At 42.1% G+C, this 20,667-nt stretch overlaps 1 long non-coding RNA gene across 2 annotated transcripts; it reads right to left on the bottom strand.

The window, feature by feature from the left end:
• Positions 1 to 2,184: 2,184 nt before the first annotated feature.
• LOC103242867 (uncharacterized) lies at positions 2,185 to 20,659 on the bottom strand. 2 transcript variants are annotated; one of them, XR_500890.3, is made up of 4 exons: positions 20,046 to 20,659; positions 19,106 to 19,284; positions 5,119 to 5,333; positions 2,185 to 2,914 (listed from the first exon to the last, which is right to left on the bottom strand). It is a non-coding gene; the product is annotated as an uncharacterized lncRNA (long non-coding RNA). The 2 variants fall into 2 exon arrangements; XR_500888.3 differs by lacking the exons at positions 2,185 to 2,914; positions 5,119 to 5,333 and adding an exon at positions 16,701 to 18,266 and having other exon boundaries at positions 20,046 to 20,658.
• Between the last annotated feature and the right edge of the window lie 8 nt (positions 20,660 to 20,667).

Here is a 20,667-nt window from a genome sequence, read left to right as displayed (position 1 = left end):
AGCCAAGATGGTCTCGATCTCCTGACCTCGTGATCCGCCCATCTCGGCCTCCCAAAGTGCTGGGATTACAGGCTTGAGCCACCGCGCCCGGCCCCCACACGTGAAAGTCTTGAAGGATTTGGGCCTATTGCTAGACTTTCTTTCTGTTTCATTGTTTTGTCCGTGTCATGAAGCGCCAGTGCCATACTCTTAATTCCTGAGGTTTTAGAATCTGTGCTAGTATCTGGTAGAGTTTTATCTCTTCATTACTTCCCTTTTCCAGAAATATCCTGGATAGTCTTGGCTTGTTTATTTTTCCACATTGTTTTTATTGTGTCAAAATATACATTCCATAAAATTTACCATTTTAACCATGTTAAAGTGTACAATTTGGTGATATTAACTACATTCACACTGTTGCATTACCATCACCGCTATGCATTTCCAGGGCATTTAAATCTATTTTCAGGCTGGGCATAGTGGTTCATGCCTGTAATCTCAGCACTTTGGGAGGCCAAGGCAGATGGATCACTTGAGGTCAGGAGTTCGAGACTAGCCTGACCAACTTGGTGAAACCCCGTCTCTACTAAAAATACAAAAATTAGCTGAGTGTGGTGGTGGGTGCCTGTTATCCCAGCTACCTGGGAGGCTGAAGCAGGAGAATCACTTGAACCTGGGAGGCAGAGGTTGCAGTGAGCTGAGATCGCACCATTGCACTCCAGCCTGGGCGACAGAGCAAGACTCCATCTCAAAAAATAAAATAAAATTAATAAATCTATTTCCAGAACTTTTTAGAAATCATCACTTCTCAGCCTTTTGGCTAAGATCTAGTGCAGAACTTTATCATTCCAAACTGAAATTCTATACCCATTAAACACTAACTCCCATTCTCCCCTTCCCCAAGTCCCTGGCAGACACCGTTCTGTCTGTAGGAATTTGACTACTCTGGGTGTAGCTCATATAAGTGGAATCGTATAATATTTATCTTCTGGTATCTGGCTTATTTCACTTAGCATAGTGTCTTCAAGGCCCATCCACATCATAGCATGCATGTATCACTCCTTTATTCCTTTTTATGGCTCAATAATATGCCATTTATATATGTACCACCTATATATATTTGTTTTGTTTATCACTTCATCTGTTGATGGACACTTGGATCTTGTGTTGTTTCCACCATTTGGCTATTGTGAATAATGCTGCTGTGAACACTGGTGTACTCCAGATTAATTTCAGAGTCAGTTTGTCCAGGACCAAGCAAAACATTCTTCTATTACTTTTATAATTACTCTCTCTCTTCCCCAGTTTCCCTTCATGCCTCCCAATGGTCATTCATTATCTTGTTCGATCCCGACATACCCCAGATACCTTTCTGGACGTATCGTCCATCACTGCGGTGCCGCCTGTGGTTCTGCCTGCCCTTGCCTGCCTTCCCCTTCCTGGCAAAGCTGTGCAGCTGCTCTCCAGGCATTTACTTGGAAAACCACTTTCCTTTGCTAGCCAGCTTCATTGGTCCTGAGGGACTTTACTGGAACTTCTGGTAATAAATTGCTCTCCTTGCACCTACCTGCAGACTGTACCTGCCTCCAGCCTAATAGGGCTCTCCAGGCTCCGAAACATGCCCTGGCTTGCCTGCCCCGGAAGGCCCTCCTTGCCAGCCACCTCCAGCACTGGTCCCTCTGGGGAGTCTTTGTGCCTCTCTTGTCATAACTTCAGGCTTCTGGCCCCCTTTCCCCTGCCACTTTGCCCCTCCATCCTGTTTCAGAGACACCTTTGCTCTTTCCTGATCTGTCTGTGGCTATCCTCAGCCTGGGCACAGGTGGCACACCTCTCACTTCTCCACCACCCTCTGCACCTAGCACACTGTTTTCCATATAATGGGTGCTGGTTTGAATTGGGTTAAATCAAGATCATCTCCCTCTGCAGGCTTAGGAGCAAGTAAAGCAAATAAAGCCCTCCTAGGCACAGGACAATCCTGCTGCCACTCCCACCATCCTGGCAGCTCATGGTGGACCTCAGGGAATTGTAACTAACACCATCCTGTTGGTGACCTGAGACATCCAGGCACAGCCTGCTTCCCGGAAGGTCCAGCTTTATATTCTGATCCTGGTTACCTGCAAGGTCGCCTGTGTTTTCCTGGTTCCCTGTGCCAGAGACACCACTTCCCAGTCCAACTCTGTGATGAGTTCTGACGGCAGGTGGGGAGTGGGTTACAAACGGGATCTAATTCATGCCTGGCTCACTGTGTGGTCAGCTCTTCACCCTTCAGTTGCAGCTCTCTTGGCAAAAAGGTCTCTGCGGTCTGATTTTTTGTGAACATGCGCATATTTGTGTGTTTCATTGCATTTCATGTTCATCTTAATGGTTTTTTTCTCTTTATTTCTAGGCGTTTAAAATTCACTTATTCAACAAATGTTTTCTGGGCACTTGCTTTGTGCTAGGCTTGTGCCGCAAGTAAGATGACAGGCAAAGTCTCTTCTCTCTTAGATAGGGGGCGAGAAGCAGGCAATTAACAAGGAAACAGAAATTAGCACAATAATTTCAGAATGAGAAGTGCTAGGAAGAAGAAAAAATAGAATGACAGAAAATGATTTGGGAATAGGTGGAAAATATTTTAGATTTTGGTATTAAACTTCTCTTCTCCCTAGACTTTACGGACAGTTGTTAAAGAGAGAGGGAAACTTTCCTACATCAATGAGTCCACCTTGTAATTTAAATAATTGCATCTTTAATAGGTCTCTTTAGTTGGTATTTGAATGTTGAGCTTTTTAAAAATAAGCCGTTTTTTGGAAGAGAATTATAGAAATGTAAAGTTTATTCATTCAACGAATACTTGTTGATCTCCTACCACGTGTTGGCATTGTTCTAGGTGCTGGAGGTACGGTAAAGGGTGAAACAGATGAGGCCTTGTTCCATGGAGTTTCCAGACAATTCTCTAGAAAGAAATAAGCAAAATAACTTCACATGGTGTTGGATCCTATGCAGGAAATAAATAAAACAATGGGTAGGGAGGCAACTTTGGAGAGATTGGTCAGAGAAAGCCTTGTGAGGAGGTGGTATTTGAACTAAGAGTTGAAGGAGGATAAAGATACGGAGAAAAGGGAACTCATACATTGTTGGTGGGAATGTAACTTAGTACAGCCTCTATAGAAAACAGTATGGAGATTTCTCAAAGAACTAAAAATAGAACTACCGTTTGATCCAGCAATCCCACCACTGGTAACCTTTAACAGTATATACCCAAAGGAAAATAAATTGGTATATCAAAAAGATACCTGCACTTGTAGGTTTATCATAGCACTATCTACAATAGCAAAGATATGGAATCAACCTAAGTGTCCATCAACAAAGAATTGGATAAAGAAAATGTGGTGGCCGGGTGCGGTGGCTTAAGCCTGTAATTCCAGCACTTTGGGAGGCCGAGACGGGTGGATCACGAGGTCAGGAGATCGAGACCATCCTGACTAACACGGTGAAACCCTGTCTCCACTAAAAATACAAAAAAAAAAATTAGCCGGGTGTGGTGGTGGGCACCTGTAGTCCCAGATACTTGGGAGGCTGAGGCAAGGAGAATGGCGTGAACTCAGGAGGCGGAGCTTGCAGTGAGCCGAGATCATGCCACTGCACTCCAGCCTGGGTGACAGGGCGAGACTCCGTCTCAAAAAAAAAAAAAAAAAAAAGAAAATGTGGTACATGTGCACAATAAAGTACACTCAGTCATTAAAAAAAATCAAACAGCAGCAACATGGATGGAATTGCTGGAAGACATTATCCCAGGTGAAACAAGCTGGAGACAGAAAGACAAACACTGCATGTTTTCACTTATAAGTGGGAGCTAAATCATGTGTACACATGGATGTAGGGTGTGCAATAACAGACAATGGAGACTTGAAAGAGTGAGGGGGCCGGGCATGGTGGCTCACGCCTGTAATCCCAGCACTTTGGGAGGCCGAGGTGGGTGGATCAACTGAAGTCAGGAGTTTGAGACCAGCCTGGCCAGCACATTTAGTAGAGACGTGAAACCCCGTCTCTACTAAAAATACAAAAATTAGCCAGGCATGGTGATATGCACCTATAATCCCAGCTACTCAGGAGGCTGAAGCAGGAGAATTGCTTGAACCCGGGAGGTGGAGGTTGGAGTGAGCCGAGATTGCACCATTGCACTCCAGCCTGGGCAACAAGAGCAAAACTCCGTCTCAAAAAAAGAAAAAAGAAAAAAGAAAAAAGGGTGAGAGGATGGGGGAAGTGAATGATAAGAGACTACTTAAATGGTACAATGTATTTGAGTGATAAATACCGTAAAAACCCTGACTTTGCCACTATGTGATCTATGCATGTAACAAAATTACACATGTAACTTATAAATTTATATAAATAAACTAAAAAAATTTTTTAAGTTAGCAAAGAACTTTTTTAAAAGAAGAATAAGCAGATACCCCACATAGTGAGTGGAGAAAGAACATCCAGGCAAAAGGAACAAAGAGCATATGCAAAGGGCTTGAAGAAGGAAACAGCTTGTTTTGTTTAAGAAATGATAGAGGACTGGGCGTGGTGGCTCACGCCTGTAATCCTAGCACTTTGGGAGGCCGAGGCAGGTGGATCGCTTGAGCCTAAGAGTTTGGGACCAGCCCGAGCAACATGGCGAAACCACCAAAATTAGCCGGGTTTGGTGGCATGCAACTGTAGTCCCAGCTACTCAGGAGGCTGAGGTGGGAGGATCACCTGAGCCCAGGAGGTCAAGGCTGTGGTGTGCCGTGATCATGCTACCGCACTCCAGCCTGGATGACAGAGTGAGAACCTGCCTCAAAATAAATAAATAAATAAATAAATAAATAAATAAATAAATAAATAAAATATAAATGAAAGAGATAATAGAGGATGGTGGTATAACTTGAGGTTGGAAAAGCAGACCTAGAACATACTATGGAAGGTCTTTTAGGTGACAGCAAGGGGGTTTGATGCAGTGGGAAGCTGTTGGAGGGATCTGACCTGCATCTCATAAAGACCTCTTTGGCTACTCTGAGGGAAACAGACATTTTAGGGAGGTTCCAGAAGTCAAGGCAGAGGAAGAGCTAGTCTATAAGGAGGACCCCCTTTGTGAAAAATCACCTATGAAAGAAGCCAACATACAATACATACACTGGAAGTGATCAAGACTTCTGGGAGCAGCCAGGAGGTGGTATCTCAAGTCCAGATGTTGAATGAGTTGGGAGATTATATGGGACAGATCCAGAAGCTGATGAGGGGCCCAGGATGCAGATGAAGGAGACGGGATGAGCAGGCAAATGCCATTTCTTTTCATTCTGCCTATTTTGCTTGAGTCACCAGTTTGGTAAGGGAAGAGTTTCAACCATCTGCAAGTAATCCAAATGCTTTTACTAACCTGCCTACCCATCCACACCCCCACCAAAAAAATAAAAAAATAAAAAAATAAATAAGCCAACCCCAGAGCTTGTATGCCTGCATTCTCCACAATCATTTCTCTGTGTTACAGCTCTTGTCATCTTACATTATACATGAATAACTAATCAACCAAACACAAACCCACTGATGGAAAAAAATGCATGTTGGATCTAGAATGTGAGCAGGGTAAAGAGTAATATTAATTTCACTGGCAAATAACAAAATGGGAGCAAACATGAAGGATGTTAAGACAAGACATGTTTTTGAATGCTTCTGGGAATGGAAACTCTCCAAGAATCAAGGGAAAGGGGAAGAAGGTTGGTCATATTTGGAGTGCACTAATACCAGTTCTCTTTTCTTCTGGTATGCATATGTGACTACCTGCAACATCATCCTGGGCCAGGCCAACCGGTCATTTAAACCACCATGCTGTCTGCCTCACCTAGTCGAACCATTCGTATAATAATCTTCCACTATTCCTCAATGGACATACAGGTGTTAGTCTTAACGCACCAATATTGCAGTAGGCTGGAACAAAACCTTTTGCTCTTTGAATGTCCACAGTGAGTAACACCATGCTAGGTATGTAGTAGGTGCTCAATAAATGTATCTTTCACACACTTCCTAAATGAAGCCTATTTCTTCCTTCATCATTTTCCTGAAAGATCTTTCTTGACCACTAAGGATGAACTCCTCATCTCCATATCCAGTGAGTGGTTTAGAAAGGTTTTAGTCTTCCTCCTCCTTGACTTCATAATGGCATCTGACACTGTTGTGACACTTCAGTTGTCTTCTGTGACTCTGAACTTTTCTGGTTCTAATCTTTTCTCCCTGATGGCCTCTCTACCCTGACCTCCAATGATTTCTTTTCCTGTTTCTGCACTTGAAAGTCCATACTCCACAAGGACTCTGCTTTTCTGTCTTGTCACTCTTTCTTTATGAGAAATTAATTGTATCTCCTTTCAAATCAATGCATATATCTATCATCCTCTGTCACATTACATGCAAAGTATCTGCTTATGGACCTGTCTGTCCAACTAGACTTCAAGCTCCTCAAAAACAGATCCCTCACTGTGTTCGTCTCTGTGCCTCCAGTACCTGGCACAGAGCTGGGCACTCAGTGAATGCTCCGTACACATGGACCCAACTGATCCATTCTCAAATTATGCTTGGAGTTGGCAGATTGGGCAGAAATTATTACCCCTATTATATAGAGAGAGGACCCCAATGCTCAAGGAGGTTAAGTAAACATTAGAAACATGATTCCTGCGACTGGCTACGGAGACTCCGTGTAATAATCATTCTGGTATTGCCAATTGCAAAAGGACTGTAAAGCTAATAGAGATGCTGTCTAAATACCGACATCCAATCCTTTCATGCTCTTCTGAGCAGGCTTGAATCTTCCAGTGCCTCTCTTAAAATACAGCCCGCAGGACTGAGCATAAAACTGCATGTGGCCTGACCTGCCAGCACGCGCTGGGAGTATTGCTTCCCTCCTTCCACACTCTGCTGTGCTATTAATAGAGCCTCAGATTGCATTAGGGTTCTCAACAGCCTCCTCGCACTGTAGGTTCACATCAAGCCGGTGATCAGCTAACCCCCCCGGGGCTTTCTCATGCAAGGCCTTCTGTCAGGCCAGGCCTCCCCAGCAGTCACTTGGGCAATGAATGTTTTTGAATGCTCATGATTATTTGTGACTTAGACTAGAAGGTACAACACCATATCATGCCCTCCTTTCTCATGTGGCATTTTGCTGACTGGGTGATGGGGTCTTGGGGGGTCCTGTTCAGAACCCAGAGGTGTGGCCAGCCCCTGGGGGTCACCAGCATCAAACCCACAAAAGTAAGAGGATGATGGCAAAATTAATTTTCTGGCTCACTTCAAATTATTCTTAGGTTCATCCCTACTCCTCTTGGATTAGGGCCCTTTCTTGGTCTTGTTCTAATGCTGGGTGTTTGTATGCACAGCCTCTTTTCCCTCCCACCCATGGACATGGCCACATTTTGATTTCTCATGCCCTTTCCAAATAGTAGTAGTATTTTTAGCATGATTATCTTGCTCAGAAATTGACTGTACAGTCTATCCCCTATTGTCTTCACATCTAACACTTTTCTTTTTTCCCTCTGCCTCTCTATGCATCAATACCACCTTTGGCTAAATAGATTTGATTTTGAACTATTTGAATTCTCCCTTCATAGATGACAGCCCTTTTTCCCTCTCCTTCCTTCCCTTCAATTAGTTTTTTCAGCCACTTGGAATCAGCTGATGGGTAATTGTAGAAATTGCAACGTGGGCTACTGTGGTGGGTCTCAGTGTCAACTCCAGGACACTTCTGAATCTGGAGGGCTCTGGTTTCAGAATCTGATAGCCCGGCCCTGAACTCTGGCATGTGGGGCTGAGACAGGAGACATAGCTTCTCTTTGCTCGGCCAGTAGAGGGAACTGAAATGTGGGGCGCAAGAAGGCGTTTCCCCCGTTCGCCAGACGAGGGCGCTCATACCCATAGTCCTCCAAAGTTGGAATTTCTCACCCCAAAACAGATCTTGTCCGGTTGGCCTCCTTGTAACCCAAACATATGATGGGATGACATTACAACTGTGCTACTGATTGCTGCTTTGACCGCCTCCTATGCTGTGTAAATGGCCAAAAGCAAAGAATTATTAAAAAGCAGGCCCAATGTTGCCCAAGCTCATGTGTGGTTTGTGGGTCTGTGTGTTTGCTCCTGGCAAATTCGCAAGCAGATGGGACTCCGAGGCAAGGCGTGGAAGTGACGATGGAAATGTTAGAAATTCACTGACATAACTTGTAGAGTGTGTGAAGCCTGGTGCACGGACCCTGCGTATCTGCAGCTGCGATACTTAGATTTCGGTTTGGCAAGGCAGGTCACGGTGGAGATGGGGCAAACTGCAAGGGTGGTGGAAAGGAGGAAGGGAAGGTGACGGTGGCCCTCTGTCAACTGTTTCCAGGTGGAGTTGAAAGGTGTAATCATTTTCTTCTGGGGCCTCCGCACCTTTCATCAAGGCGAAGTTGGTGACTGGTTTAAAAAGAAGATTAAAAAAATTAACCTCGAGAGGCCAAAGGAGAAAATGGTTTCCAGGTGGAAAGGGATTGACAGAATGGTGCTCTTGTACTGTGACTCCGAACTCCGAACTCCGTGGAGCATTCCAGTGGGACACTGTACTCCCACCCCTCCAGGCAGCACTGGGAGGCAGCCAAGTCTAGGAGACAGAGGGCTCCCTAACTGCCAAGCAGTGAAGATGTTTAATAAAATATTTACCTACACGTTTAAGAATAATGATGACAGCATGACAAACAGTGGTGAAACAGCTTTAGGGGACATGGAAGCGCAGCCCTGGGATATTTTTAATGAGAATGGTGACTTCCTGTTTAATTCCCGAGGCTTGTCTCTTGTGCCTACCATACCCACGCTGACATCACAAGATACCGCCCATGACTGGGGAGGGGGTTCACCAGACTGGCCAAGGGTGTCCCCTGCAGGAAGCTGCCACATGGAGAGGCTACAGCCAGCCTCACTCCCAACCCCAAGCAACTGCCCACCTTTTGCAACTCCTGAAGATCACAGCTTTCTGATCCCTGCCCCCACCACTCCTAGAAGGGTCCTCTGTTGTGGTCATTCAATAAATGATATTTCTTAATTAGGAATCTAGCTCTTTCTTATTCAACTAGACTAACAGGCACCCTATGCCCTGCTTGGGTGTGATAATTTTGAGTTGGAGACAAGGAAAAAGGAGTGGATGAAAGGGAGTAAAAGTCTTCAACCGTAATACTAGATTTCAGCTATGCCCAATGTGAAAATGGAAAGGGAAAATGGAAAAATAAAATTGGCTAAACATGCTTTAGGTTTGTCTTTCCCTCCATTTGGGAGCTTTTTGTATTTTCCTCTCCAATTTGGGAAAAAAATGAAAGAAAACAAATTTCTCTATCATTTAAATAAAATAGATCTTTATGTCTCTAAATATAATACATCAAACAATGTTAGGAGTAAATAAATTATACATAAAGATACTTGTTTGTTAGATCGTTAAAGGCTGTTTGAAACATAGAATTTCTGCCAATGAGGTGCCTCACACCTGTAACTCCAGCACTTTGGGAGGCCGAGGCAGGTGGATCACCTGAGGTCAGGAGTTTGAGACCAGCCCGACCAATATGACAAAACCCTCTCTCAACTAAAAATACAAAAAATTACGTGGGCTGTGGTGGCAGATGCCTGTAATCCCAGCTACTCAGGAGGCTGAGGCAGGAAAATTGCTTGAACCCGGGATGTGGAGGTTGCAGTGAGCTGAGATTGAGCCACTGCACTGCAGCCTGGGCGACAGAGGGAGACCCTGTCTCAAAAACGACAACAAAAAAGAAAAATATAATTTCACTTTCTGTCAGCCTCACATCCTCCATGTTTTTTTGGGTTTATTTTTCCAGATATTTTATACCTCCAGTTATGACTCTGTTAGAAAGATACCATCTTGGGGCCAGGCATGATGGCTCACTGCTGTAATCTCAGCACTTTAGAAGGCGGAGGCAGGTGGATCACCTGAGGTCAGGAGTTCAAGACCAGCCTGGCCAACATGACAAAACCCTGTCTTTACTAAAAATACAAAAATTAGCCGGGCATGGTGGCAGGTGCCTGTAATCTCAGTTACTTGAGAGGCTGAGGCAGGAAAATTGCTTGAACCCAGGAGGCAGAGGTTGCTGTGAGCCGAGATCGCACTATTGCACTCCAGCTGGGAGACAGAGTGAGACTCTGTCTCAAAAAAATAAAAAGATACCATCTTGGCTTTCCCGTATTATACAGATCCAGAAGAAAGACCAACTTAGGATCTCTATGCACATGATTATTTCATATTTTTTGGAAGAAAATAAACTAGTGTTGAATTTAAGAACATGCTCAGAAGTCATGATTTTTGAGGAAGGAGGCTATTTATTTAAATCGATATAAAGGACCATTAGTTTTAGACCTATAATTTATACTTGGTGAAATTTTCATGGAAAAAAAAAAAAACACTCATTTCCCTAAATATTTTCTAGTAAAAACATGGCTTGCTTTTTCGGTGCAAAGTCTGCCACACTGTTTGTAAAAGTGAGGCTTATGAGACCGTGGGAGAGAGATAAGTTAACAGCCTCTTTAATAAGAGAGGCGTCCAGCATGGTGGTGAAATGCAATACCAAAAAGTAAACAAAGAGCCTCATGTGAAAAAGACCAAGTTGAAATGAATCTTGCTTTTCCTATTTGAAAAACATGCTCATGGTTGTTAGTAACTGAGTCAAGACATTTAAATCATACATATACTTTTATATTTTGACAGTGACCTTTTATAAGTATACAGTGGGGATAAGAAGATGAGCAAAGCCTTGCTGCAGAAAAAGCATTTCAGTTAATTGAACATGAAATGTGTTACCATCTGATAACATTAATAATATGTGATCGCTACTTTGTATCTAATATGCAGTTCATTTGGTTAGAATCGAAAGCATTCTATAAATGTTAGCATATGAATCCTGTTGCAAACCTATAAACTAAGCAGCTCTATTTTGGAGCATTTTGAAGTATCTCTGTGTTAGTTATCTATGCTGTGTAACAAATTATCCCAAAACTTAGCAGCTTCAAACAACAAATATTTATTATCGCAACATCAATCAGGAGTGGCTTAGCTGGGAGATTCTAGTTCAAAGGCTCTCATTAAGTTGTAGTCAAGGCATTGGCCAGATTAACAATCATTTGAAGACTTGACGAGGGCTGGCAGATCCACTCGTAAGGTGTCTATTCACAATCCCAGCAAGTTAGTTTGAGATATTGACAGTAAACCTCAATTCTTTTCTACACTGGCCTCTCCATAGGGCTGCCTGAGCGTCCTCATGACATGGCAGCTGGCTTCCCCCAGAGCCAATGATCCATGAGACAAAGCAAGATGGAAGCTGCAATATCTTTGTATGATCTAGCCTTAAAATTCACCCACCATCACTTCCTTCACATTCTGTTCCTTAGAAGCCGGTTACTAAGTACAGCCCACACTCGAGGGGAGGGCAATTCGACTCCATCCTTGGAGGAGTCTTAAAGAATTTGTGAACGTATTTTAAAGGCACCATGATCCTCTATTTACATAAAGACAGTTGAAAATGACGGTGGCTTACCTGCTAAAGGTCAACAAACTCCTGGTGAGACCCCCCCGGAAGGCAGCAGGCTTTTTTATTTATTGTAAAGCAAAACAGAAAACCCACATTCTTGAAATAACTGCACACGAATCCCAAATCTGCCTCTTTAAAAGGTCCAAGACCTTCTAAACACGGCAGGACACTTTCTGTTTAGAAATGGATGAGATGGACACTAGACTGGAAGGGTCAGCCTTTGATTAAGAGTCAGCTTTCCTCTTAAATCAGCTCTGGGACCCGGAGAACAAAGACACTTTTCTGAGGGATGGTTTCCTCCTTTGTAAAATAAGATGGGCTAGCCGAATGGTTTCCAAAGTTGGTGGTCTTTAAGGTCCTCTGGGGAATTAAAGGCTCACTGATCTTGTGTTAAATTCACAATGTCCAGGAATCTGTACCACTTAAAAGCACTTGGGGACTCTGGTGGCCTGTTCTGCAGACAGTAGGAACAGCTGGGCTACATGATTTCTCATGCTTCCACTTTTAACATTATTTTATTTATTTTTGAGACAGAGTCTCTCTTTGTCACCCAGGCTGGAGTGCAGAGGCATGATTTTGGCAACCTCCGCCTCCTGAGTTCAAGTGATTCTCCTGCTTCAGCCTCCTAAGTAGCTGGGATTACAGGCTTCTGCCACCATGACTGGCTAATTTTTTTTTTGTATTTTAGTAGAGACGGGGTTTTACCATGTTGGCCAGGTTGATCTCGAGCTCCTGACCTCATGTGATCTGCTTACCTCAGCCTCCCAAAGTGTTGGGATTACAGGCATAAGCCACCATGCCCGGCCAACATTATTTTAACTCTCCCCATCAGACTGGGTATGCTCATGTACATTGTTGGTTCTCCATCTTCGCTACAATCATAAGCAGAATTTTAAAAAATTATGATGCCTAGGGCCCTCCCTAGCAAAACAAGTCATTCTAGGGTGGAACTCAGGTACCATCATGAGTTGTTGGCTTGTTTTCATCAGGACATTTAAAACTAATCATGTTTAGCCTTGTTGGCACATTAAAATCACTTGGGGAGCTTTAAAAAAGCCTACTGCCCAGCCTGTCCCTCAGGCCAATTAAATTACAATCTCATGGGTAAAACCAAGAATCAGTATTTTTTAAAGTTCTCCAGGTGATTACAACATACAGCCAAACTGACCTATGTTTGCCACATTTGAGATAATTCTAATGCTAATTCACCTGTAAGGGATTATTCCAAAAAAAATCCCAACATTTAGATGCCACAGTGCTCTAAGAAAAAAAAAATGCATTTAAAGTGGAAGATATTACAATTTTGAAATGAAATATATTAAAAATTAAATGGAACTAAGTTCGATTTCTGGCAATATGGCAGACTAAGTAACTTGAAAATCCTCCCATCATAAACCACCTATATATACTGGTTAGGATGTAATAAACACCCATTTAAATGAGCTCTTGGGACAGTAAGCAAAGGCTCTCAGAGTCAGGAAGAAGAGGGAGATTATAGCATGGTATGCAAGTAAACTGAGGTTGAGCTGGTCTCAGGCAGGTTTGCTGGTGTTGGGAACCTGAGGTTTGAGCATCAAAATGGAAGGAGATTATGCTTAAGGTCCATTAAAAGTGGGAAAATGGAACTCAGAATCCCCATAAAGTTGGAACCCCATAAAGCTAGAACCTCCCGAACCACTAGAGAAATAATCAGTGGAAAAATAATCTACCCAATGTCACAAGGAGACAAGAAAATGTGCCTGTCTTGGCATGGGTTGAGGGTGGGGAAAAAAGGGCTTTACTGAGAATTTGGGATTATAATGTGGTATGGTCCAGGAACCCCAAAGCTGAGAATGAATACAGAAATACAGACCCAATGCCAAACTATACAATGTATGTGGATATAATCCTCCACGAGCAAGATGTAGCAGACACAAAGGTCCCAAGAACCTCAGGTAACAGATTTATCAGGCAGACTATAAGTAAGTTTAAAATTATTAAAGACACAAAGGAACCTTTGACACCATGAGAAAGTAACATAACACTCTAAAAAAGGTAGATTTAAAAATATAACTAAACAGGATTTCTAGAAATGACAAATGTAGTAACCAAAATGAAAAGCTCAGTGATGAGTTAAACAGCAGATTAGACAGAGTTGAAGAAAGAACCGCAGATGGATCTGAGAAAACTGCCCACGAAGCAGCAAAGACAAAGTGAAGAAAAGTCTGACAGATTCAGAGTATGCTGGATAGAAGGAGAAGATGCATTATACATTTCATGTAAGTACCAAAAGACAAGGAGAGGGATATTTCATTGACAGAATCCCAAAATTATGCATATACAATGAGTATTGAATCAGATAAAGAACAAGAAATTCATACTTGAATATGGCAGAGTAAAAATGCAGGAAGCCAAAGACAAGGAAAAAGTCTTAAAACCAGAGAGAAAAGACACATTACCTACAAAGGAATGACAATTAGACTCATAGCAAATGTTTCAGAAATAAAGAATAGGAAGACATTAAGAATAGGAAGATATTAAAAAAAAGTGCTGGGGTAAAATAACTGCCAATCTTGAGTATTACACCCAGAGAAATCATCATTCGAGAGTGAGAGTGAAATATGGTATGTTTGTGTTAGTGGAGAGAGCATATCACTCACACAATCCCCTGAAAAAAAACTAAAGGTTATGTTTCAGGGGAAAGGGTCTATATCGAGAAGGAAATTGGTAAATACGGGCAAATCTAAGCGATGAATTGACTGTATATAAAATTATAATAGAGGTTAAAATTAGGGGTATAAAAACTAGGTGGATCTAAAATAACAAGCAACAATAAAACATAAGGAGAGGATGTAACTGAAGTTGAATCATTTTTAGCTTATTGAATAGTTCTAGGGCACTTGATTTACTTTAGATCACATGTACAGGTTAAAATTGTAATCACTGAAAGAGTAGAAATAGAATTTACAACTTCCGGCCAGATGCAGTGGCTCACGCCTATAATCCCAGAACTTTGGGAGGCCAAGGCAGGCAGATCAATTGAGGTCAGGAGTTCGAGACCAGCTGGCCAACATGGTGAAACCCCCTCTCTACTAAAAATACAAAAATTAGCTGGGGTGGTGGGTGCCCGTAATACCAGCTACTCAGAGGCTGAGGCAGGAGGATCGCTTGAACCCAAGAGGCAGCGGCTGTAGTGAGCTGATTGTATCACTGCACTCCAGCATGGCTGATGGAGCGAGACTCCATCTCAAAAAAAAAAAAAAAAGGCCTCGGCCTCCCAAAGTGCTGGGATTACAGGTGTGAGCCACCATGCCCGGCCAATAGGGTCTCTTATACATTGCTAGTAGGAGTACAAATTGGAACACCACTTTGGAAAGCAGCTTAGTATTACCCTGTAAAATTTTACATTCACATATGTTACAACCCAGCCATTACTCCAAAGAGAAATTTCTGATCTATGTGCATCAGAAGGTAAGAATGTTCATAATAACACTGTTTATAATAGCAAAAAAAAAAAAAAAAAAAAAAAAAAATCCTGAAAACAACCCAAAGTTTTGTTTGTGAGAGAATGGAGAAACTAAACTGTGGCACAGTCACATAATGGAATATTATATAACTGGGAGAAAGAATGAACTACAACCAGTTACAAAAATCTAACTGAGTTCCCCCTGCCCCCCAGGGACCTGGCTAGAGGATCTAATTGATTCTCAATAATTTCATATTGAGTAAATTATCAAGCCTCAGAAATTTTTCATAAAGTTTCAAAACAAAAAGTAAAACAAAACAGAATATTAGCCATTGATATGCATAAAACTTTTTAAAAAGCAAAATCATAACAAATACAAGATTCTGATTGATGGTTACTTTAGAGGAACAAAATAGGGAGGAGCATATAAGCAGATGTTACATAAGTCATTGTTTCTGTTTTAGTTCTCTGGTTGAATAGCAGGTTTATAGGTATTTATAATATCAGCAGATAAAATAAAATAGGACCAGGAGTATACACAATGATGCTAGTGTGCTATACTAGAGATTGTGATTAATATATTTTTGTGCCCCTAAATTGTGATATTTCATGATATTTAAAAATATCAGCAATCACAATTAATGTAAATGGACTAAACTTACTAATTGGCACAATAAATAATGAACCAGAGCTAGCTATATGCTATTTACAGGAGACCAAACAAAAAATTTGGGACATGGAAAGGTTGAAAGTAAAAGGTAAGAGGGAAAGCGAAAGATCTATTAGTCAAGGGCTAATTAAAAGAGTAGTTACATTTATTACAGACAAAATAGACTTTAAAGTAAAAGGCATTAGGGATAAGTATCTTCTGTGCCAATATTAAAAGCAAATAGCACTAGGAAAATAGCAAATCTAAGCTTGTGTGCACCTCATAACAAGGCCTTAAAATGCACAAAGCAAAAAGTATGAGAAGTAGAAAATGCATAGTTATAGTGGGAAATTTCAACAGTTCTTTTTGATGTACCTGACAACGTACTTTTAAAATACAGCAAAATTTGAGAGAATTACAGGAGAAACTGGCAAATCTAGTCGTATAGAAATTTTAATGTACTTCTATAAAAAGCAATAGGTCAAGCAGACAAAATAATTAGTAAGGCTACAGGAAATCTAGATAATATAATTAATAAGTCTGATCTAATAGACCCATATAAAATGCTATACTTAAAAATTAAGGCATATACATTCTTTTCAAAACTACATGAAATATAAAAATTGACTGCACCAAAGCAAGTTTCAATAAATAACAAAGAATCTGCTTCATATAGATCCTGTTCTTTGACCTTAATTCAGTTAATTTAGATGTTAGTAACTAAAGAATAACCTCAAATATCCCTCAAATACACCTGTATTAATTCACTGGTCAAAGAAGACATCGTATTTGAAATCTAATTTTTTTTTTTTTAAACAGGATCTCGCTCTGTCACCCAGGCTGGAGTAGTGACGTGATCATGGCTCACTACAGTCTCAACTTCCCAGGCTCAAGTGATCCTCCCACCTCAGCCTCCTGAGTAGCTGGGCCTATAGGTGCATGTTAGCACACCTGGCTAGTTTCTAGAAAAGTTTTCTTTTGCAGAGATGGGGCCTCACTATGTTGCCCAGGCTGGTCTCAAACTCCTGGGCTCAAGTGATCCTCCCACCTTAGCCTCCCAAAGTGCTGGGATTACAGGCGTGAGTCATTGTGTCCAGCCTAAAATCTAAACTTTTTTTTTTTTTTACCTCAATGATAATAAAAAGTCTGTATATCTTGTAGAGTATAGCTTGAGTGGTACTTAAAGTGAAATCTGTAGTCTTAAATGTTAAAATCAGAAAACAGATGGCTAAAAATTAATTACCCAAGGCACCAATTCAAAAAGAAAAAAAAGAGCAACAGAATAAATCCAAAAAGAGCAGAAGCAGAAGGGAATACTATGTGATATATATTAATATTACATTATATATTATATTCTACTATATAATAGTATATCTTTTCTATTGTGCCATATATAAGAATATAATGTATAACAATGTATAAGGACGAAACTTACTGGAACAGAAAAAGAAACAATATTTAAACTAAAGTCTGGTTCTCTGAAAACACTAATAGAAAGTAGAAAGAAAACACTAGTAAAAAACAACAACAAAAAAATCTCTGGCACAGCTGATCCAGATAAGAAAAAATACATATAAAATGATATTTGGAATGAAAAAAATAAACATTATGGATAGATAACAGCAGAGATTAAAATACATTAAGAGATAACTATGAACAGCATTTTGTCAACACATTTGAAAACCTAGATGGTATGGATAATTTCTTTGAAAAATATAGTGTATAAAAATAGATTCAAGAAGAAAACAGAAAACCTGAAGAGATCTACAAGCGTTCAAGAAATGGAATCAGTAGTTAAAAATCAACCCACGAAATGTCTATCCCAGACCCAGACAATTTACCCGCAAGTTCTACCAAACATTCAAGGAACACATAACTCCAATCTTATACACACTGTTCCAGAAAATGGAAAAAGGAGGAACATTTACCAGTTCATTTTATGAGACCAGTATAACCAGACAAAAGCAGTATGAAAAGGGAAAACTGCAACCAATTTGACTTATGAACATGAATACAAAAAGAATCCTAGAATGAAATTAAATGTTGACCATCATTCATTCATTCATCCACTCACTCATTCAGTCAATCATTATTTATTGAGCATTAACCGTGCGCCAGCAGGCACTGTGCTGGTACATGGAGAGCAGAAAGGGACAGGAGCTTCTGGCTTAGAGGAGATGGGCAATAAAGCAAATGATCATACAGGGTAAGGTACACAGAGGACGTTCTGGTAAGGTAACTGCATATCTAAGGGCATTGGACCCTGTCAGAGAGGTCTGGGAAAGATTTCCAGGCACATAAGTGGAGTAAGGGTGGATGTGGGAACACTGTTTTGTGAGCTGTTGCAGGGCCTCGGGTGGGAGATCGGGGATGCAGTAGCAAGAAAGATGGATTTGAACTTGGGCTTCCTTTAGAAAGGCTAAGTGGAGATGTTGAATAGGAAGCTGACCAGAGCCTGGAGCTCTTCAGGAAGGGTGAGGCTGGAGATTTCAATTTGAGTGGCATCAACATGTGTTTAAACCCATCCTGGAAGATTGAGTTTGAAGAAGGAAGTGTCCAACATTGTCTTGGGCTGTTGAGACTTTCAGAGGGTTGAGGACTGATATTATGCTGCTTGTATTCTCCTGAGGCAGGGGCTACATTGAGTGAGCTGGAGGAAAAAATGCATAATAATAATAATAATAATAATAATAATAATAATAAGCTATTACAAATAATGTAGTGCATAGGGGCAGCCAAGAGGGATTTTTTTTGGACAATGAAACTGTTCTGCATCTTGATTATGGTGGTGGTTACATGACTCTATGCATAAGTCAACACTCATAGAATTACAGACCAAAAAGAGTAAAGGTTACCATATATAAATTAAAAATAAATGAGTAAAAACAATGTAGTAACGGAGACTTAAAATCCAGTTCTTTCTAAGCCACTGACTTTGTAACTGCAGCTCTAGACCCTCTCTGGATTTTAAATCAGTTCTGTAAGTGTCAGCTTGTGGAAGTCTATACCACAGAAGAAGGGCCCCCAACTCTCGCCTTGTGAGGGACGGAATAAACATGCAGGCAGTAGAGGCCACACGGCATTGGACTGATGATCAGAGGGTGGGGGTGGGGTGTAGCCTGGTGAGTTTGGCACCTGTGAGACCCTGATGTATAATGAGGGGATTAGACTAGGAAAGTCCTTTCTACCTAGGATGGCCTGTGGTTCTACTGTAAAAATCCCAACACAATACAATGAGCTCTGTTGTCTGCATACTGTTGAGAATAATCAATCATAATAAACAATCATCATAACAACTGGCCGTTCAACACGAGACCCCAGACGATTTGGGAAGGAGCTTGGAGTGACAGGAAATGTTCGGGTTTGTGGTTTAAAGCCTTAGAGCACCTTCTCAATATGATTATATTGAATAATGATTGACAATAAACACGAATCAGGTTTACAGTGAAAAAGGAACTTTTACAACATTGGTTCACTTCAGCCTCTCACCTTCACCCCACCAATCCTGTCAAGGAGGAATTACTGCAATTCAGGGAACGGGGAGATGGAGGGTCTGGTCACTCAAGGATATGGCTGGTGTTGAGATTTTCCAAATATTCCATTTTTCCAAAACCCACAGTGGATTTGGTACAGTTTTGGTGTTGAGTGTCTTCCTTTGTCTCCTAATCCTATGAAAATTAATGGAAAAGTGTTAATTGAGTATCAATTCATACTTAACATTAATCTCAGTATTTGATGAACCACAACTTTATGTTGCCCCTCACGCCATATTAACTCAGTTTACTGCAATAATTTAAAACAATACAGATTTAAAACAATATGGATAATTGTATCCGTATTGTTTCAAATGCCCCATAAATTGAAACCAGCCCGAATTTGTCCAGCCTAGAATCTGCCGGAGAAACGTGCGATGCCTTTGGAATGCTACAGACACCGTCTTTTTGGAGTTTTCAGTGCATGAAGTTATGAAACCAGCATTTATTAAGCACCCACTGTATGCCAGAACCCGTGCTGTACAATACTGCTGCTCCTAAGGTGGGAGTGATTCTGAAGCCTTCTGCCACCAGCTACCTCTGCAGGTCGTGAGGGGTCTTGAGCTATTTCAGTCTCATGCACTTTATTATCCTGGCATACAAAGGCTGGGTAAGTTGAGAAATAAAATATATAACGAACGGATTAAACAGGGGTTTCCTGAAATAACCACCCTTCCCAGCCATCCCAGAGGCACTCCAAAAGCACTTCTCATTATATACAAACATTTGCTTTGAACCTCAATCATGTGACCTTGACTCCTATAACCTATCTTATTATATTTTTAAAACACTGTATGATTAACGCGGAAACCCTTTTTTTCGGCACTTTCTCGCCACTGGAATCGCGTCAGTTTCTCAAAGTTCCAAAATAACCTTTCCCGGGCACGGATTGGTACCTCTACTGGGGAAGGGCGGGGAACCGCGCAAGACGTGCCGGTGTGGAGCGACAGCCAGAGAGAACTTCCAGCGCAAAAGGAAAATAAAACTTGTGGCTGGTGTTTGTGCAGGAGGGTCTCCGCTATCTTGAAGCCCCCCGATCCTGGGGGGTCTCGGGGGCCGCCAGAGAAGCGCCGGGGTGTGGGTTTGCTCCCGACGTCCTTGACCTAAATTTCTGAGCCGTGGCTGGAAACAGGGCACAGCGCAGGGCGGGCGGCTGGTGCCATCTCCGGATCTCGGCGGCAGGGGCCGGCAAACTTGAATGGAGAGGGCGAACTAGGGAGGGTGGGGGGCGTCTTCTCCCCGGTCCGGGTGAGGAGCCGCAGCAAGCTCCCCGCGCCTCCCCTCCCCCGATCCACCCGCCCCCCGCAGCCCATGTGATCCAGGGAAGTCGGGGTGCGCTCCCCCTCACCCTGAGCCCTGCCGGCCCGGAGGCGGGGTCCCCTCGGCCCGCGGGGTTCGCGCGCCACCCGTGTGGGTCCGGCCGCGGGGGGCCGAGTGTGCGCGCGCGGGCAGGCGGGGGCCGCACGGGGGTGCGTGACGTCACCGGCATTGGTTACACGACGTTCTAGAACTCCGCCC

This window comes from Chlorocebus sabaeus, chromosome 16 (genome assembly GCF_047675955.1).
Source record: "Chlorocebus sabaeus isolate Y175 chromosome 16, mChlSab1.0.hap1, whole genome shotgun sequence".
Classification (NCBI taxonomy): Eukaryota; Metazoa; Chordata; class Mammalia; order Primates; family Cercopithecidae; genus Chlorocebus; species Chlorocebus sabaeus.
This window is presented reverse-complemented; position numbering and strand designations above follow the sequence as displayed.